We start from the raw sequence: 19165 nt of genomic DNA on the forward strand, positions 1-19165 counted from the left end.
AAACTTATTTTAAGATTTTTTTACTAAAACAATAAAAATGTAAAAAGGAAAAAAAAATTAGAGGGTATTAAAAACACGAAAAGTTAAAAGTCAAATGTAAAAGACAAATAAGAAAACTATTGCATATATACAAAAAAACATAAAAAATGTAAAAAAAGTGCAATTGAAAACAAATAAAGAGACAAGAACAAGACGTCTACAAAATCAAAAACGTCTACATAACTAATAAAAATTAACAATCAAAAATCAGATACAAAGATTTTGATGAAGGAATTTAAAAGATACAAAAATGAAACTAAAATGAGAAGTTTTGGAAAAAATTAACTTGAGAATAAAAATTTAAAAAAAAATTTAAAAAAGACAAAAATGAGACAAGGTATGGAAATAATAAGAAAGGTTAAAAGTCAAATTTAAAAGAAAAATAAAATTCATTTTGAAAAAAAAAACAGATGAAAAAAATACTAGAAAACATGAAAAAGTGAGATTTAACACAAATTATGATTTGAAGTGCTCATAATTTAAAAAAATAATAACTAAAAATGAATAAAACAATCTTAAAAATAAATTTAAAATAAAAACTTAAAAAAAAATTTAGGCCGTTGCAAATATTTTTCAAAGTTTATGTCGCCCCCACTTCGAAATCGGTCTGAAAAAAAAAATTTCCAAAAAACTTCAAAATTTCCATGAAAATAGAAGTCTAATCAACTGAAAACAATCTTAAAAGCATTTTTCTGCATTAATAATCATATTTAGCATGTTTGGGCTTGTTTATAAATGTTTTGAATTTTCATGGAACCGCACCGCAAAAATTTTATTTTTCACAAAAAATAAAATTTTCCTCGATACTTAGATATTTTGGAAACTAATGATGGCAAAACAACTGGACAGGTGAATAATGCATTTTAAAACACTTTTTTCATTAAAATGTTGAAACCATGGCTTGTAATTTCAATTTTTATGCTTTTTTTTATTTTTACTTATGAAACTTATGAAAAAACTTAATACTTTTATTAATACAAAATTAAAGAAAAACAAAATCCAATAATTTTTTATGTAAATGAAATGAATATTTTTCTACACATATTTTAAAGAAAATTAACAAAAAACTTGTAAGGCCGTTGCATTGTTGTTGTTTGAAGTTTTTTGAAAAAAAAAAAATTTTTTTGCCCCCTGATTCTTCAGACCAATTTTGAAGGGGGGGTCATAAACTTTGAAAAATATTTGCAACGGCCTAATTAAAAAAAAGTGTTTCAGTTTTGCTCATTCAAAATAAATTTTGAATATTTTACTTTATTTGAACTAAATGTAAATTAAAAGTCTTTATTCTATGTTAAAAAGTATAAAAAAGCGAATGTAAAAAAAGCTATATTAAATACGAATTTAAAGTCAATTCGTCATTTTAATTTTGGAAAATTATCAATTTAAAATCAGATACAAATATACAAAAAGAAGAAATAAACAAAAAGAAACAATCAAAAAGAATCTTAACTGAAAAGATAATGAAAACTGAACACGTAGAAAGTCTAAATTGTTTTCAACATCAATTATGAATGATTCAAATTAGGACACAAATTAATAAGCTAACAAATGAACATTACGCTATTTTCAATAAAAGTTAAATATTTAGTTGATAAAAATAGGTGAAAAAATGTTGTATTGTAAAACATAGAATATTTCAAAGACACATTTAAAAATTGAAGTTTCACGTGAAAAATAGAAAAAATAATAGGAATATCTAAAACTAAAAAAAAACCAATATTAAAATTAAAAAAGACCGAACAGACATTTTCGAAAGGGATATTTAAAAAAATAAAAATTGATATTTTTAAAGATGATAAAAACGTTTATCCAAAAATGTTTTTTTTTTGCAAAATTCAATCAGTAATCAGTTTTTGTCCACATTTTTCTCCACATTACGACCTGAGAATTGACTTCTATTCTAGCCTATGAGAAGCAAATTCTGATTTTAGTTTTGTTTCATAATATGTGCAAATTGCACAAGTCTTTTCCCCGCCTATTAGCAGCCTCACTCAAATTAGCCCTAATCGAACAATCAATAAATTAGAGTACTGCAGTGGGCGCTAATTAACTAGTCGAAACAAACCAATTTGCTATGCTTGAATCTTTTTCAAAAAAAAGATTCGCGTTTTTTCAAGCTAATTTTATTAAAATTATAAAGGTGACAAACACAAAATCAAACTCACTCCAATCGACTGTGATCAAAAAGAAGAAAAGTGTAAAACCCCCTTTTTTGGTAGAAGAAAAAGTTAAAGGAAACCCCCTTTGCAAGACATGGCAGTGCTCCCAGCACTGCAGAAAATGCCGGTTGATTTTGCGTCGTCGACGACGATGATGATTGTTTGCATATGACACTACTCAGTCTGACTCTTCTTCTTCTTTCTCGCAACTGAACCATCGTCATCATGCTCTGCAATGTAAACAGTTTAGAAGTGGGGCTTTTGGCACTGTTGCAAAAGTTGGTAAACAAAACTTTAACGGTCAATTTGAATGGTTGGAAACTCACCACGGCAAATTTGAATTCACCACAGCACGCGTTTTTGACAGTTGCTTGATTTGTTTAAAAACAATTTTGAATTTGTTTTTTAAAAACTTTTTTTTTCAGTGCAATTAAGGTGAAATCGGAGTACATCAAATTGAGCTTCTTCTTCTTTGTATTCTTCTTCCTAGTAGTCATTGAAATCATTAGCGTCATCAAGCTGATTGTTTTGTTGTTGTTTACCAAATAAAATCAAACAAAAATCTGTTTATTTTGTTTAGTTTGAAATTTCAATGTTTACAAATATGTGTAATTCACCTTACAGTGTCACTATGAGAAAATATGTTTCAAATGTTTTATTTTTTTAAATATTTACCTGTAAACGTTAAATAATGGTTAGTTAAAAAATATTTATGCCTCTGGATTTCATCAGGGTTGAAGAGTCAGATAACGTTTGAAGCAAGGTTTGAAGCGACTCCAAGTCTTGATTCCAGCCCCGACTCCACGAGCGTGAATATTGTTAAGATCAATGTTCTCAGGGAACCTTCCAACTGTGCCAGGGAGGTTGCTGAAGATCGTAAAACTTAATCAACTTATTTTTGTTAGTTTGAATCAATTACAGCAGATCACGATTTGTAAAACCATTGATTTTTATTTAACAGATATTTTACTTTTGATAAAATAGATGATTTTCAGGATTATTTTTTCAAATATTTTATTTTATTTTACCCAACACGTTTAAACTAATAATATAGAACTTTTAGATAAAGGAGAGATCGGATTGCATTTAAAACTTATTTTTGAAGGCAGTAGCTTTAGATGATCCCCGACGATGTATGTACATCTCGATCGTGTTGATGTGTTTGCTGCCGACTCAGGTTCGCGTGACGTGGCCCGTTCCGTTGAGCCAAAGCGGAAACAGCCCCTTCGCACAACTGTTCTGAACAACCTTTCTGCGGGATTCTTGCACACTGCACAAACCTGGTACAAACGCAAAACCATCGCCTTGCTATGCACCAAACCCGAAGTGACGTCCTGACTGCCAAGGCTAAAAGCAGACGACCTGTGAATGGGGGTGGAAATGAACATTTTATTAGCAAAGGTTTGACATCCGGTCAAATCCGGTGACGGGACCTTTGAAGCCCACCTACCTTCTACTCCAGTAGCACACCGACAGATGTTGGACGGATTTTGAGGAGACTTTTAGCGGGTTCTTTCACACATCGGCTCACCATAACCTTACGTGCCTTGAAACTGGGTGCGCCGGATAGCTTCCAATCGATCCGCTTGGGTGGTGGAGACATTTTGGTTGTCTGGGCGATCACGTGCTGCTTTATGGCTTCGGCTTGCCTGGCGGCACATATCGGACAATGTTGTGCAAGGTGGACGGAAGCAGGACGGAAGCCGACCGGCCATGTGACAGTTCCGTTTCCGATGGTTTGAACGGGGTCGTATCCTGTGCGCTGGCACTGCTTGATTTGGATGAATCGGAACTGCTGGAGGCGGAGGACGAGGAGCAGGACTAATGAGTTTCTGGTGATAAAACTGGTTCCGGTTCGGGTAGAATTGGTGGCAAACGGCTACTTCCTCCGCTTATTCTGCAGCATCACATACAGGGTTTTGTCCAAAACTTCCAGCACGTCGGTTTTGTAGCAAGAACTGCCGGACGAGTAACCAGTGCGCCGGCTAGAAAATCCTCCAGCGGGTTTACTGTGCAGACTCGTTAGGAAAAGACCGAAATTGCTCATGTCTAGCGAGGAGCGGAAGCAGCGACTCAGTCACCATCGGCAAGTGCTCCGTGATCCGGCGAAGATCTGGAACTAAACATACTGAAACCGTCCAGGATGGCAGAATAACCGAAAAATTACGTTCGATTTTGCGACTTGCGGTTTGAATTTTGGAAAACTTTTGTTTGTTTTGCTCGCTTGCTGCGATTTTTCCCGAAAACATGACAGATGGAGAATTGCGACAGCAGCAGGTGCAGTGATGCCAATCCGAGGGTGAACGAAATTAAGTCAAATATGATTTTTCTAAAAATGGTTGATTTTATTGTCAAAATGTTGTTTTTTGATTAGATTAATAAATATTAATGCATTTGAAAAATGTTCCGTTGCTTTTGCTGATATTTTGATTCAAAAAAACTCGTTTGTTTTTTTTATTTTCACTTTAACTTGTGATTGGTGGCTGGCAACGATGTTTGCATGTGTTGATGTACGTTTGGCAAGAGCTTGTGACAAGGCAAATTGACCAAAAACCTTGATTTTACATACGTCTGTTTCAAAAGTGCATGTCGAAATGGTGATTTTCTTGCTGTGTAGGAGCAAAGAAGAAGACAAGTATTTTTTCGTGCATGGCTGTGCTAAAAAATCGCCAAATTGTGAAAAAAGTATAGTTTTTCGGGTCTTCAAAAACAGTTCTTTGGGAAGTTTTCCTCAATAAAGAAAGTGCTTAGTGATATGAAGCGTATCTATAAAGATAGCTTCGAATTACAAGTGAATCTAAATCAGCGCCTAGTTCAAAGAAGAAAATGTTGAAGAAGACTTAAAACCGGCAAGAAGAAGCAGCGGCCAAAATATTTTTGGCTGGCTTCCAAATTTTTTGGAGTTTGTGGATTATTTGAGTTCATAAACACAAAACTGTGAACTTCAATTGATAAATTGTGTTCATATCTTGTAGGAGATATCTTTTGGTAAAGGTAAGTGTCTGAATTGTGATGCTAGAGCCAATCTTCTGGCAGCGGGATTTCGTCTTCACCGAAAATCAAGGACATAAAGCAAATCATTGATTTGAATTAAGGACAAACGACGGCAGCCTTTTCGGCCATTTTTTTTATGCCTTAGAATTTCACCTTAAGGTGACTTTATCTTGCTAGTTTTGAGTAAGGACTTCTGTGTGACATATGTTCATTCCAAAGGGAGGAGGGGGGGCAACCTCGTAAGACAATTGTGCTGTCGTCAGGATGTTTCCTCGCCGTTTGCCTTTTCGGTCAAAAGTGGCAAAAGTAAATCAAGTTGATTTTTCGGTATCAAACGAATCTGCAGAATTCTTTGGATAGATAGAGTGTGAGAGTGAGCAAATATTTGAGATTTTTGCCTTTCTTCTCTGTGATGGCCTTTTGGCACCCTCCCCCTTTGTAAGAGGCTAATTGATGGGTAGATTTGTGGGATAAGCAGAATCTTTCTTCTTCTGGCTTTTTTTGTTTGGACGTAAATTAAACAAAAGTGTCGACAAACATTGGTTTCGTCAGTTCACAAATCAAATTGAATTGTTTAAGGGGGATTTATGGTTAGGGGTTTTATTTTGAATTTTGAGCTTCAGACGATTATCATTCTCCCTTTCACCCACAATAATTCATGGGGTTATGAATTTAACTCGTGAGTTCATGAATCTTATTCATGAGTTCATGAAACTATTTCATGAATCTTATTTTTAAGTTCATGAATCTTATTAATGAGTTCATGAGTCTTATTCATGAGTTCATGAATATTATTCATGAGTTCATGAATATTATTCATGAGTTCATGAATCTTATTCATGAGTTCATGAATCTTATTCATGAGTTCATGAATCTTATTCATGAGTTCATGAATCTTATTCATGAGTTCATGAATCTTATTCATGAGTTCATGAATCTTATTCATGAGTTCATGAATCTTAGTCATGAGTTCATGAATCTTATTCATGAGTTCATAAATCTTATTCATGAGTTCATGAATATTATTCATGAGTTCATGAATCTTATTTATGAGTTCATGAATCTTATTTATGAGTTCATGAATCTTATTCATGAGTTCATGAATCTTATTCATGAGTTCATGAATCTTATTCATGAGTTCATGAATCTTATTCGTGAGTTCATGAATCTTATTCATGAGTTCATGAATCTTATTCATGAGTTCATGAATCTTATTCATGAGTTCATGAATCTTATTCATGAGTTCATAAATCTTATTCATGAGTTCATAAATCTTATTCATGAGTTCATGAATCTTATTCATGAGTTCATGAATCTTATTCATGAGTTCATAAATCTTATTCATGAGTTCATAAATCTTATTCATGAGTTCATGAATCAAATTCAGGGGATAAAAAAACTAATTCATGACTTCATGAATCTCATTCAAGAGTTCATGAATCTTATTCATGTGTTCATGAATCTTATTCATGAGTTATAAATTCTAAACCATGGGTTCATGAATCTAATTCATGTGGTCATAAATTTAATTAATGATGTCATGAAAATTGGTCACGAAATCCTGAATTAAATCACGCCATCAAAAATCAATCATGAAAATATTACGTAGAGTAACGTCTACTTGTCTGTGTTGTCCAAAATTTTGACATTGCAAATGGCGACTCAAAATTTGACATTTGACAACCTAGCTCAATTTTTTTTTTCGCGATTTACCAATCGAAAAAGCCACTTCCACTTCCTGCAACTTGATAGTCGCTAATTGCAGCGCCACCTAAAATCGCAACCACCCCGTTTGACATTTCGCATGATGTCACAACAATTGTGCGACGTTTCGCCGCTGCGAGCCCTCTCACTTTTGGCCCCAAAAACCGAGACAAACGATGTCGCCGGTAACCTCACCCATTATCTAATAAAGAGTCTCTCGAAAATCCCTCTCTCTAATATGGTCACCAAGGAAAAAGAAAAAAATATGGCGATTTCTTCTTCTTTTTCGGCACAAATCTTCTTAGACCAAAATTTCACGCGCGTGAGACCACGCTGTCACATGGTCGCCCTCTTCCGGCGTCGTCAAATTTAGACTAATTCTGGCCAACTTTTTTTTCGCTGCTCTTTGTTGTGTGTGCGTCTTGGTGACCGACAACCTTAACCTAAAAAAAAACTCAATTTAATTTATTTGAAGTTCGCGGCGCAAAAATTGACACGTCGCGTGGAGTCATAGAGTGAGGTTGTTAGATGGTGAGTGAGAGTTTGACATTTGGCAACACTGGATTAGAAAAAAACAATCTGACAGATGGCACAAATTAGTGTTTATTTAGTGCTAATTTGTGCTTTTTTGTAGTTTCCTTTACCCAATTTTGAGCAGCAAAATTTGACAGTCAAAATTTCATTTTTCAATGTTTGTGCTTCGTCTTCAAACGCAGTCTATGGCAAGAAGGATTATGGCTAGCGCAAAATAATGGTTTCGCAACACCACGTAAACACACACGTGTGCGTGCGTGCCAGTAAAGGGTTTCCTCACCTCGAAGGTGAGGGTTAACCACAGACAAATAGACGATTGTTTTCCTCGAAAAAACAAAAACAATTTAAAACTGTCAAATTGCTTCAACAGCGCCACGCTGTGGCCAATCCTAAAACTAAAATTTGACAGTTTCGCGTTCAATCCACTTGTCTATGTCCACACACAAATGGTCAAATGGTCGAATGACGCACGTTTTGGGGGTGTCAAACCCCTGCGTGTGTGGCCGTCGGCGCGAGCGACGAACCCCCCCAAAATAGGGCACTTTGTATGACAGGGCACGTCGCAAGAGGGCGTTCGCGCGAATTCTTTCAAGGTTCGTCGGGTGGCGTTTCGGCGAAGAGAGGTACACGTTGAAAAGGGTTTGAAAAGAGTTGGGATTGGATGGTGACTCATGAAAAAATAATGTTTGAATTTGGAAAGAACAACAAATCCCAAGGCGGGTTCAGCGAGCTGTCAAAAAATATTAAGCACGAAAACCGGATTTTATATGGAGATTTTCAGAAAAGTGAAAATGTTAAAAAAAATTGAGCAATTTGCACCGGATTTTTTTTCTGTACTTTTTTTTTGTTTAACATGCCCGTTTTCAGCTGAATTTTATTTTTTTGAAAAAATATGTTGGTTTCAAAAGCGATTTTTGGTTTGGTTTTCATGGCAACAACTTTTTGACAGCTCCAAAAACCTGCCTTACCTTATCTAATCTACATATTTTGAACAAATCGGTGAATTTGACAACACTGAATAACTGTCATTTGTTGACATTTTGGCGCACACGATTATTCAAAATTACTCAAAATGAATCCAAAAGTTGAGAGAAAAAAAAAACAGAATTACTCAGATTTCGTCAAGACACAAAAAAAGTTAACCAAAAATGTTTATCATTTTATTCAAAACTTAATTAAACTTATTTTTGAGACCAGTTTTTGGGAAATCTGAGCTTTTATGAATCAGAGTGTTCTTCAAACAATAATTCAAAATTACATAGATTGCATTGACACCGACACAGAAATTAGTTAAACTAAGCTTTGGATAGAGTTCTGAGAAACAGTTTTTGGGTGAATTTTACTCAGAATTGTGCAAACTGATTGAAAGTTGAGTGAAAAAAAACAGTACCTCATCCAACGAAAACAAATGTTGAAAATTGTAATTGTTTAGAATTCATAAAACTTGTTAAAAATTTTAAAAATTGTTTAAAAATTCTTTAAAATTGTGAAAAATTGTAAAAAATGTTAAAAAATGTTAAAAATTGTAAAAAATGTTAAAAAATAAACAAAATGTAAAAAAATGTTAAAATAGGCTAAAATTGTTTAAAATTGTGTAAAATTGTTTAAAATTGTGTAAAATTGTGTAAAATTGTGTAAAATTGTGTAAAATTGTGTAAAATTGTGTAAAATTGTTTAGAATTGTTTAAAATTGTTATTTAAATTGTAAAAAAGTGTTATTTCTTTTTAATGTTGAAAATTGTTAAAAATGACAAAAAAATGTAAATTTTTCTAAAAGATTGTTCAGAAATGTTAAAATTTGATGCAAATTACTAAAATGTTAAAAATTGATAAAAAGTTGTTAAAAATTGTTCACAATTGTAAAAAAAATGTAAAAAATTGTTAAAAATCGTAAAACTGGAAAAGATTGTTAAAATTTGTTAAAAATTGGAAAAGTTGTATTAAATTATATATTATATATTGTATTTTTGTTATATTGTCAACAAAAATAGATAAAAATTGTATTTTTTTTAAACTGTTAAAATTGTTGAAAACTGTAAAAAAAATAAAAAAAGTAAAATCTTTTAAAAAATTGTTAAAAATTGTTCAAAACTGTTAAAAATGGTTGAAAATTGCAAAAAACTGTAAAAAATTGTTAAAAATTGTCCAAAACTGTTAAAAATGGTTTAAAATTGAAAAAAATGTAAAAAAAATAAAAAATTGTTAAAAAATGTTAAAAATTGTTAAAAATTGTTAAAAATTCATAAAAATTGTAAAAAATTGTAAAAAATTGTAAAAAATTGTAAAAAATTGTAAAAATTTGTAAAAATTTGTAAAAATTTGTAAAAATTAGTAAAAAATTGTAAAAAATTGTAAAAAATTGTAAAAAATTGTAAAAAATTGTAAAAAATTGTAAAAAATTGTAAAAAATGTTAAAAATTGTAAAAAATGTTAAAAAATAAACAAAATGTAAAAAAATGTTAAAATAGGCTAAAATTGTTTAAAATTGTGTAAAATTGTTTAAAATTGTGTAAAATTGTGTAAAATTGTGTAAAATTGTGTAAAATTGTGTTAAATTGTGTAAAATTGTGTAAAATTGTGTAAAATTGTGTAAAATTGTTTAGAATTGTTTAAAATTGTTATTTAAATTGTAAAAAAGTGTTATTTCTTTTTAATGTTGAAAATTGTTAAAAATGACAAAAAATGTAAATTTTTCTAAAAGATTGTTCAGAAATGTTAAAATTTGATGCAAATTACTAAAATGTTAAAAATTGATAAAAAGTTGTTAAAAATTGTTCACAATTGTAAAAAAAATGTAAAAAATTGTTAAAAATCGTAAAACTGGAAAAGATTGTTAAAATTTGTTAAAAATTGGAAAAGTTGTATTAAATTATATATTATATATTGTATTTTTGTTATATTGTTAACAAAAATAGATAAAAATTGTTTTTTTTTAAATTGTTAAAATTGTTGAAAACTGTAAAAAAATAAAAAAAGTAAAATCTTTTAAAAAATTGTTAAAAATTGTTCAAAACTGTTAAAAATGGTTGAAAATTGCAAAAAACTGTAAAAAATTGTTAAAAATTGTCCAAAACTGTTAAAAATGGTTTAAAATTGCAAAAAATGGAAAAAAATGTAAAAAAAATAAAAAATTGTTAAAAAATGTTAAAAATTGTTAAAAATTGTTAAAAATTCATAAAAATTGTAAAAAATTGTAAAAAATTGTAAAAAATTGTAAAAAATTGTAAAAAATTGTAAAAAATTGTAAAAATTGTAAAAATTGTAAAAATTGTAAAAATTGTAAAAATTGTAAAAATTGTAAAAATTGTAAAATTTGTAAAAATTTGTAAAAATTGTAAAAATTGTAAAAATTGTAAAAATTGTAAAAATTGTAAAAATTGTAAAAATTGTAAAAATTGTAAAAATTGTAAAAATTGTAAAAATTGTAAAAATTGTAAAAATTGTAAAAATTGTAAAAATTGTAAAAATTGTAAAAATTATAAAAAATTGTAAAAAATTGTAAAAAATTGTAAAAAATTGTAAAAAATTGTAAAAAATTGTAATTTTTTTTTAAAATTGTAAAAATTGTAAAAAATTGTAAAAAAAAATAAAATTGTAAAAAATGTAAAAAATTGTAAAAAATTGTAAAAAGTTGTGAAAAATTGTAAAAATTGTATAAAATTGAAAAAAAAATTAAAAAATGTCAAAAACTTTAGAAAATCGTTAAAATTGTTAAAAATTGATAAAAATTGATAAAAATTGATAAAAATTGTTTAAAATTGTTTGAAATTGTTAAAAATTGTTAAAAACTGTTACAAATTGTTAAACATTGTTAAAAAATGTTAAAAATTATTAAAAGTTGTTGAAAATTGTTAAAAATTGTTAAAAATTGTTAATAATTGTTAAAAATTATTAAAAAATTGTTAAAAATTGTTAAAAATTGTAAAAAATTGTCCAAAACTGTTAAAAATGGTTTAAAATTGAAAAAAATGGAAAAAAATGTAAAAAAAATAAAAAATTGTTAAAAAATGTTAAAAATTGTTAAAAATTGTTAAAAATTCATAAAAATTGTAAAAAATTGTAAAAAATTGTAAAAAATTGTAAAAATTTGTAAAAATTTGTAAAAATTTGTAAAAATTTGTAAAAATTTGTAAAAATTTGTAAAAATTTGTAAAAATTTGTAAAAATTTGTAAAAATTTGTAAAAATTTGTAAAAAATTGTAAAAAATTGTAAAAAAATGTAAAAAATGTTAAAAAATTGTAAAAAATGTTAAAAAATAAACAAAATGTAAAAAAATGTTAAAATAGGCTAAAATTGTTTAAAATTGTGTAAAATTGTTTAAAATTGTGTAAAATTGTGTAAAATTGTGTAAAATTGTGTAAAATTGTGTAAAATTGTGTAAAATTGTGTAAAATTGTGTAAAATTGTGTAAAATTGTGTAAAATTGTGTAAAATTGTGTAAAATTGTGTAAAATTGTGTAAAATTGTGTAAAATTGTGTAAAATTGTGTAAAATTGTTTAGAATTGTTTAAAATTGTTATTTAAATTGTAAAAAAGTGTTATTTCTTTTTAATGTTGAAAATTGTTAAAAATGACAAAAAATGTAAATTTTTCTAAAAGATTGTTCAGAAATGTTAAAATTTGATGCAAATTACTAAAATGTTAAAAATTGATAAAAAGTTGTTAAAAATTGTTCACAATTGTAAAAATGTAAAAATTGTTAAAAATCGTAAAACTGGAAAAGATTGTTAAAATTTGTTAAAAATTGGAAAAGTTGTATTAAATTATATATTATATATTGTATTTTTGTTATATTGTTAACAAAAATAGATAAAAATTGTATTTTTTTTAAACTGTTAAAATTGTTGAAAACTGTAAAAAATAAAAAAGTAAAATCTTTTAAAAATTGTTAAAAATTGTTCAAAACTGTTACAAATGGTTGAAAATTGCAAAAAACTGTAAAAAATTGTTAAAAATTGTCCAAAACTGTTAAAAATGGTTTAAAATTGCAAAAAAAGGAAAAAAATGTAAAAAAAATAAAAAATTGTTAAAAAATGTTAAAAATTGTTAAAAATTCTTAAAAATTGTTAAAAATTCATAAAAATTGTAAAAAATTGTAAAAAATTGTAAAAAATTGTAAAAAATTGTAAAAAATTGTAAAAAATTGTAAAAAATTGTAAAAAATTGTAAAAATTGTAAAAATTGTAAAAATTGTAAAATTTGTAAAAATTGTAAAAATTGTAAAAATTGTAAAAATTGTAAAAATTGTAAAAATTGTAAAAATTGTAAAAATTGTAAAAATTGTAAAAATTGTAAAAATTGTAAAAATTGTAAAAATTGTAAAAATTGTAAAAATTGTAAAAATTGTAAAAATTGTAAAAATTGTAAAAATTGTAAAAATTGTAAAAATTGTAAAAATTGTAAAATTGTAATTTTTTTAAAATTGTAAAATTGTAAAAATTGTAAAAAAATAAAATTGTAAAAATGTAAAAATTGTAAAAATTGTAAAAGTTGTGAAAAATTGTAAAATTGTATAAAATTGAAAAAAAAATTAAAAAATGTCAAAAACTTTAGAAAATCGTTAAAATTGTTAAAAATTGATAAAAATTGATAAAAATTGATAAAAATTGTTTAAAATTGTTTAAAATTGTTAAAAATTGTTAAAAACTGTTACAAATTGTTAAACATTGTTAAAAAATGTTAAAAATTATTAAAAGTTGTTGAAAATTGTTAAAAATTGTTAAAAATTGTTAATAATTGTTAAAAATTATTAAAAAATTGTTAAAAATTGTTAAAAATTGTAAAAAATTGTCAAAAATTGTATTTTTTTTAAATTGTAATTTTTTTTAAACTGTAAAAAAATGCAAGAAATTGTTATAATTTGTTAAAAATTGTTTAAAAATGGTTCAAAATTGTTAAAAATTGTATAAAATTGTATATAAATGTATTTTTTTTTTTAATTGTTAAAAATTGTTAAAATAGTTGAAAATTGTAAATTTCTTTAAAAAATTGTTGAAAATTATTAAAGCTGTTAAAAATTGAATAAAAATTAAAAAATTGTTAAAAAAAAATCTAAATTGTACAGAATTGCTAAAATTTGTTTAAGTATGTTGAAAAAAATTAAAAAATGTTAATTTTTTCCAAAATTGTTAAAAAAATTCAGAATTGTTAAAATTCGTTGTAAATCATTAAAAACTGATTAAAATGCTTTTAAATTGTTTAAAATTGTGTTTTTTTGAAAATAGGTAAAAATTGAGTGTGTAGCTTTCATTCAAAATCTGCATAAAATGTTTGTTTTGACGTTTTGTTTCGAATTTCCAACCTTGCTAAGATTTTTCATGAATGAAAAGTAAAGTTAAAATTCAAATCAGCCAGGTTTAAAAACAACTTTTTTTAAAGAAAAATGTTGTCAAGTTTGGCAAATCATAAGTCTCGTATGAGTTGGAAAACGTTTTTTTCCCAAGATTTGATATAAGTTTAAAAGAATTTTAAATTTACTTGAACTTGGGAAACAATTATTAAATGTTATAGTAGCAATCTCAAAACAAAATTTACCAAAAACTGAGTTAAATTAACAAAGCTCATTTCTAGGCAAGCTAACTTGGATAAAATTTGGGTGACAATTTCTCACAACTAAGACACTTCAAATGAACGTTTGGGATTCAGTTAAAATCTGTAGAAATTCTGATAAATTTGTCTGATTTGACAATTTATCACAATAAGCAGTGTTGTCAAATTTGCGATATTACTCTTTTTACTTTTAGTGTCAAAATTATCACTCCAAATGTAAACTGTTCAATTTTTTGGCAACCCTGATTCCAACTATCACCATCTCCCAGCAAATTTTCCACTTCATCAAACGTCAAAAGCCACTCTCAAACATCCCAAAGAACGCATTCAACAACTGTGCCTTCTCCCCCCGAAAAAAATATCCACCGCACTTAATTAATTTCTCAATCTTGTCCTGCACCAGCATTCCGGTGCCCGGGAACACACAACATAACCTCACTATTCCGAACCCGACCCGTTAGAGCGGGCCAATTGCGCTCCACCGCCGTACCGTACCGTACCAGATAACGACGACAATGATTCACACTTCATTGCGCGTCCTGAAAGATATCCTGGTCCGCTTCTTTCTCGATGATCACCGGTCCGCTGGACCTTGGACCATTGCGTCGGTTGAGTTTCAGGGCGAACCCTTGGCTTTCAAGGTTGGGAAGTGGACGATTTTTTGATTTTTTGGGGTTTCCATAATGGCGAGGGGTTGCTATAAAATCAAGTTTTGACAGTTGGGCAGTGTTGCCAGAAATGCAAAAATTTTCTAAGAAGAAAAAAAATGTTTAAAAAAAACAATTTTATTTTTTAACATAAAATTTAAAGATGCTTTTTACAGATGGGTAGTGTTGCCAGAAATTCAGAAATCTTCAAGAAAGAAAAAAAATTGTTTAAAAAAAATCATTTTTATTTGTTTACTTAAAACTCAAAGATGCTTTTGACAGTTGAGCAATGTTGCCAGTAATTCAGAAATTTTTTAAGGTAAAAAATTGTAAAAATGGTAAGTTTTAGGAAATTTTAAATTAAAATAAATGATTCTGACAGCTGGGCAGTGCCCCCAGCGCCAAGGGATACCTCTAACGATGCAGTCCTGGAAGCTGCTCCGGAAAAGAGCAACTAATTTTCCTCTTTTACAACAGACGAGTCCTAAGCCCCCGCTCGCCCGAAAAAGTGGGCCTTGTTAGAGTATAGTTGTGCAGGAACTTCCGGCAAAGGATGCCCGGAACAGTATACGACGACTCTGTCCTGGGGCTTGTTGAAGCGAGAACACACCGGCAAAAGGCCAGTACTAGGTAAGATTGGGTTGGCCAAGATATCCTGCTTCTGTGTGCGGTGCGATATTTATTACACCATTTAACCTATTAATATTTCAAGCCCTTGTTTGAAGCGTAATTTATACTTTCATCTTCATGTAATGAAGCGGTAAAATGTAAGAGTTGGGTTGTGTGTGTGTGTTCAGGGTGGAAAATTTACCTTTTCTGTAGATTAAGGCTTGGTTTGTGGGAGGGATTACTTAAATAAGATTTAGCCAAGTTACAGCAGGCTTGAATTAGTCAGACTGTAGAGCTTATGGTTATCCAAAATGTCGTCAAAGTCCATAAATAAAAAATATTGAAGAGGGCTTTCCGGTTAACTAGTTAATAATTATCCAAATGATTATCCCGGTTATCCAAGTGGTTATCCAGATCATTCAAGAGATGATCTTGGTTATCCAAGAGGTTATCTTGTTCATCCAAGAGGTTACCTAGGTTATCCAAATAATTATTGTGATCATTTTCTTATGTTTCGTTTATTTTTGAAACATTTTGTGTAATTTTTTCACATCTCTTTAGCCAAATTTTCTGCAAGCAATAATCATGCAGATAGGCTTAGATAAAAGTTCCCATTTTTTATCCATGATGTCAAAGGATTATTCAAAAGGTCGTCAACGTAAATAAACACCGATTTTTGGAAGAGGCCGTCTCGATTTTCTATTCAATGGTTATCCTTCGATTATTCCGTTTATCCAGATCATTATCGAAGAGGTTAACTTGGTCAACCAAGAGGTTATCTTGGTTATTCAAGACGTTATTTAAAGTAACCAAAAGGTTATCTCGGTTATCCAAAAGTTTGTCTAGATTATTCAAGAGGATATCTAAGTTATCCGAGAGGTTATCTTGGTTATCCGAGAGGTTGTCTAGATTATCCAAGAGGTTATCTTGGTTATCCAAAAGTTTGTCTTGGTTATCCAAGAGGCTATCTAAATTATCCGAGAGGTTATCTTGGTTATCCAAAAGGTTATCATGGTTATCCAAGAGGTTATCTTGGTTATCCAAAACTTTGTCTAGATTATCCAATATGATGTCTAGATAATCCAAGAGGTTTTTTTGGTTATCCAAAAGGATATCTAGATTATCCAAGAGGTTATCTTGGTTAGCCAAAAAAATGTCACGATATCCAGATCATCGAAGAGGTTATTTTGGTTATCCAACAGGTAATCTAGGTTATGCTAGAGGTTGTCCAAGTTATCGATGAGGTTATCCTGGTTATCGAAGAGGTTATCTTGGTTATCCAAATTCAATAGGTTATCAAGATTTTCCAAGAGGTCATCTTGTTTATTCAAAAGTTTGTCTAGATTATCCAAGAGGCTATCTAAATTATCCGAGAGGTTATCTTGGTTATCCAAGAGGTTATTTTGGTAATCCAAGAGGTTATCTTGGTTATTCAAAAGTTTGTCTAGATTATCCAAGAGGTTATCTAGATTTTCCAAGAGGTTATCTTAGTTAACTAAAAGTTTGTCTATCCATGATTATCCAAGAGGCTATCTAAATTTTCCGAGTGGTTATCTTGGTTATCCAAGAGGTTATTTTGGTTATCCAAAAGTTTGTCCAGATAATCCAAGAGGTTATCTTGGTTATCCAAAAGTTTGTCCAGATAATCCAAGAGGTTATCTTGGTTATCTAAAAGTTTGTCTAGATTATCCAAGAGTTTATTTTGGTTAACCAAAAGTTTTCTTGGTTATCCAAGAGGATATCTTGGTTATCCAAGAGGTTATCATGGTTATCCAAGAGGTTATCTTGGTTATCCAAAAGTTTGTCTAGATTATCCAAGAGTTTATTTTGGTTAACCAAAAGTTTTCTTGGTCATCCAAGAGGATATCTTGGTTATCCAAGAGGTTATCATGGTTATCCAAGAGGTTATCTTGGTTAACCAAAGGTTTATTTTGGTTAACCAAAGGTTTATCTTGGTTATCCAAGAGGATATCTTGACTATCCAAGAGGTTGTCTAGATTATCCAAGAGGTTATCTTGGCTATCCAAGAGGTTATCTTGGCTATTCAAGAGGTTATCCTGGTTATCCAAAACTTTGTCTAGATTATCCAATATGATGTTTTGATAATCCAAAAGGGTTTTTTTGGTTATCAAAAAGGATATCTAGATTATCCAAGAGGTTATCTTGGTAAGCCAGAAATTTGTCTTGATTATCCAAGAGGTCATAAAATTTTGTTTCACTAGTTTCTAGGTTACAGCACATCTGTATCAAAGCCATCCCAATAAAGTTCGCGTCAAAAGAGAGCACAAAAATGGCACGCTACTTGACCTTCAAAATGATTTAAATTCAAATTTTGCGCGTCTGTGTGCGAGAGAACGAGCCAGATGTGTACGCTGACGAAGAAGACAAGCGACGATGATGACGGTGTCAATTTCGACCCAAAAATGGCGTTTGTAAAGCGCATTGTTGTTATTCAATAGATGGGAAAAATATTGCATCGCAAAATGAAAACAAAGTTTGACAGTTGACGCTTGAAATTGGAAGTGTTGCCAGGTTGTCAAAATTTACTTCATTTAAATTGACATTTTTGCAAACAAAGTTTGCCGCAGTGGAATACCACCTTCATCAGCTTAAGTCAAGTTATTTCGTTACGTAATTTTTGAATACACCTTCAAGATTTACTCTTCATCTGTTTTGACAGCTCAATTTGACGTAGAACTACGACTTACCTATTGTTTTTTCAAACAGCATTCGACAACATCAGATGAAGCATGAAAATAAAAAGAGAAAAACAAATAATTTGTTAGTATTTTCGAAATTTCCAAAATCAAAAATTCAACTCCCAGTTTTATTAGGGTGGTTCCCCCCCGGATAAACGAAAACTATATCGATTGCAGTGTGGAACTTAAAAAAACCTTATGAAATATGGTCACCATTTGTAATAATGTTATTTGGCGGACCTTGATTCCTATTTGTCAAATGGTAACCATACGTAATAGAGTTATTTTAATGTCTATAATGGTCAACAATTTTCTTCAAAACTTTAAAAAACTGTTAGCGGATGTCTTCTCAAATGGTTACCCTTAATCATAAGGTAATTTAAAAGTTCAAATGGTGCAAATTGCGGACCTTGATGACTATTCGTCAAATGGTTACCAAAATTGTTATAGTTATTTCAAAGTTTATAATGGTAAAATGTTTTTTTGGTAACATTAAAAAACTATTTACGGATGTTTCTTGAAATGGTTACCATAAATCATGAGGGTATTTTAAAGTTAAAATGGTAAACCTTGATACGCGAGCACCATATTGAATCATTTTTTCCACAAAAACAAAATGGGTACTGTTATTTATTTTAGATTTTTGTAGATTCTATTTAACGAATTCTTTAAAGTTTATTTATGTCTAACATATTTTGAAACATAAATCCAACAGGTGGACAAAAAACTGAGTGCCCTGCGCGAGCCACGTTTCGAAGAGCTGTACTCGGACCGGTTCTCGCAGTTTAATCCGATCCAGGCGCAGGTCTTCAACGCAGTTTATAACAGTGAGGAAAATGTATTTGTTGGGGCGTCAACCGAGTCGGGAAAGATGACGATTGCGTAATTTGCAGTGTTGCGCATGCTACAGCAGAATCCGCACGGTCGGGTTGTTTATTTGGTCTCGAGGAACGCGCTGGCCGATCTTCATGTTTGGCCAGAACTCGGAATGCAAGGTGGTCAAATTAACGGGGGAAACCGGAACGGATATGAAGCTGATTGCCTAGGGACAAATTATCGTGACCACGGCAGAGCGGCCGCACCGTACTTGTGCACCACCTCCATCGGGTCCGGGTAGTTCTTCTTGCGCTTGCTCATTTTCTGCCCGTCGGCGGCCAGCACCAGCCTGTTGCAGTTCGGTCCGGGTAAATCTCAGAATTCCATAAAGTTAACGCACCAGCTAGGTGCGCC

General features: G+C 29.9%; 1 protein-coding gene across 1 annotated transcript in view; it reads right to left on the bottom strand.

The window, feature by feature from the left end:
• Positions 1–19165, bottom strand: part of LOC6043608 — a 454063-nt gene that overhangs the window by 86024 nt on the left and 348874 nt on the right. The window lies entirely within an intron of this gene.

Source organism: Culex quinquefasciatus, chromosome 1, assembly GCF_015732765.1.
Source record: "Culex quinquefasciatus strain JHB chromosome 1, VPISU_Cqui_1.0_pri_paternal, whole genome shotgun sequence".
NCBI classification, from domain to species: Eukaryota; Metazoa; Arthropoda; class Insecta; order Diptera; family Culicidae; genus Culex; species Culex quinquefasciatus.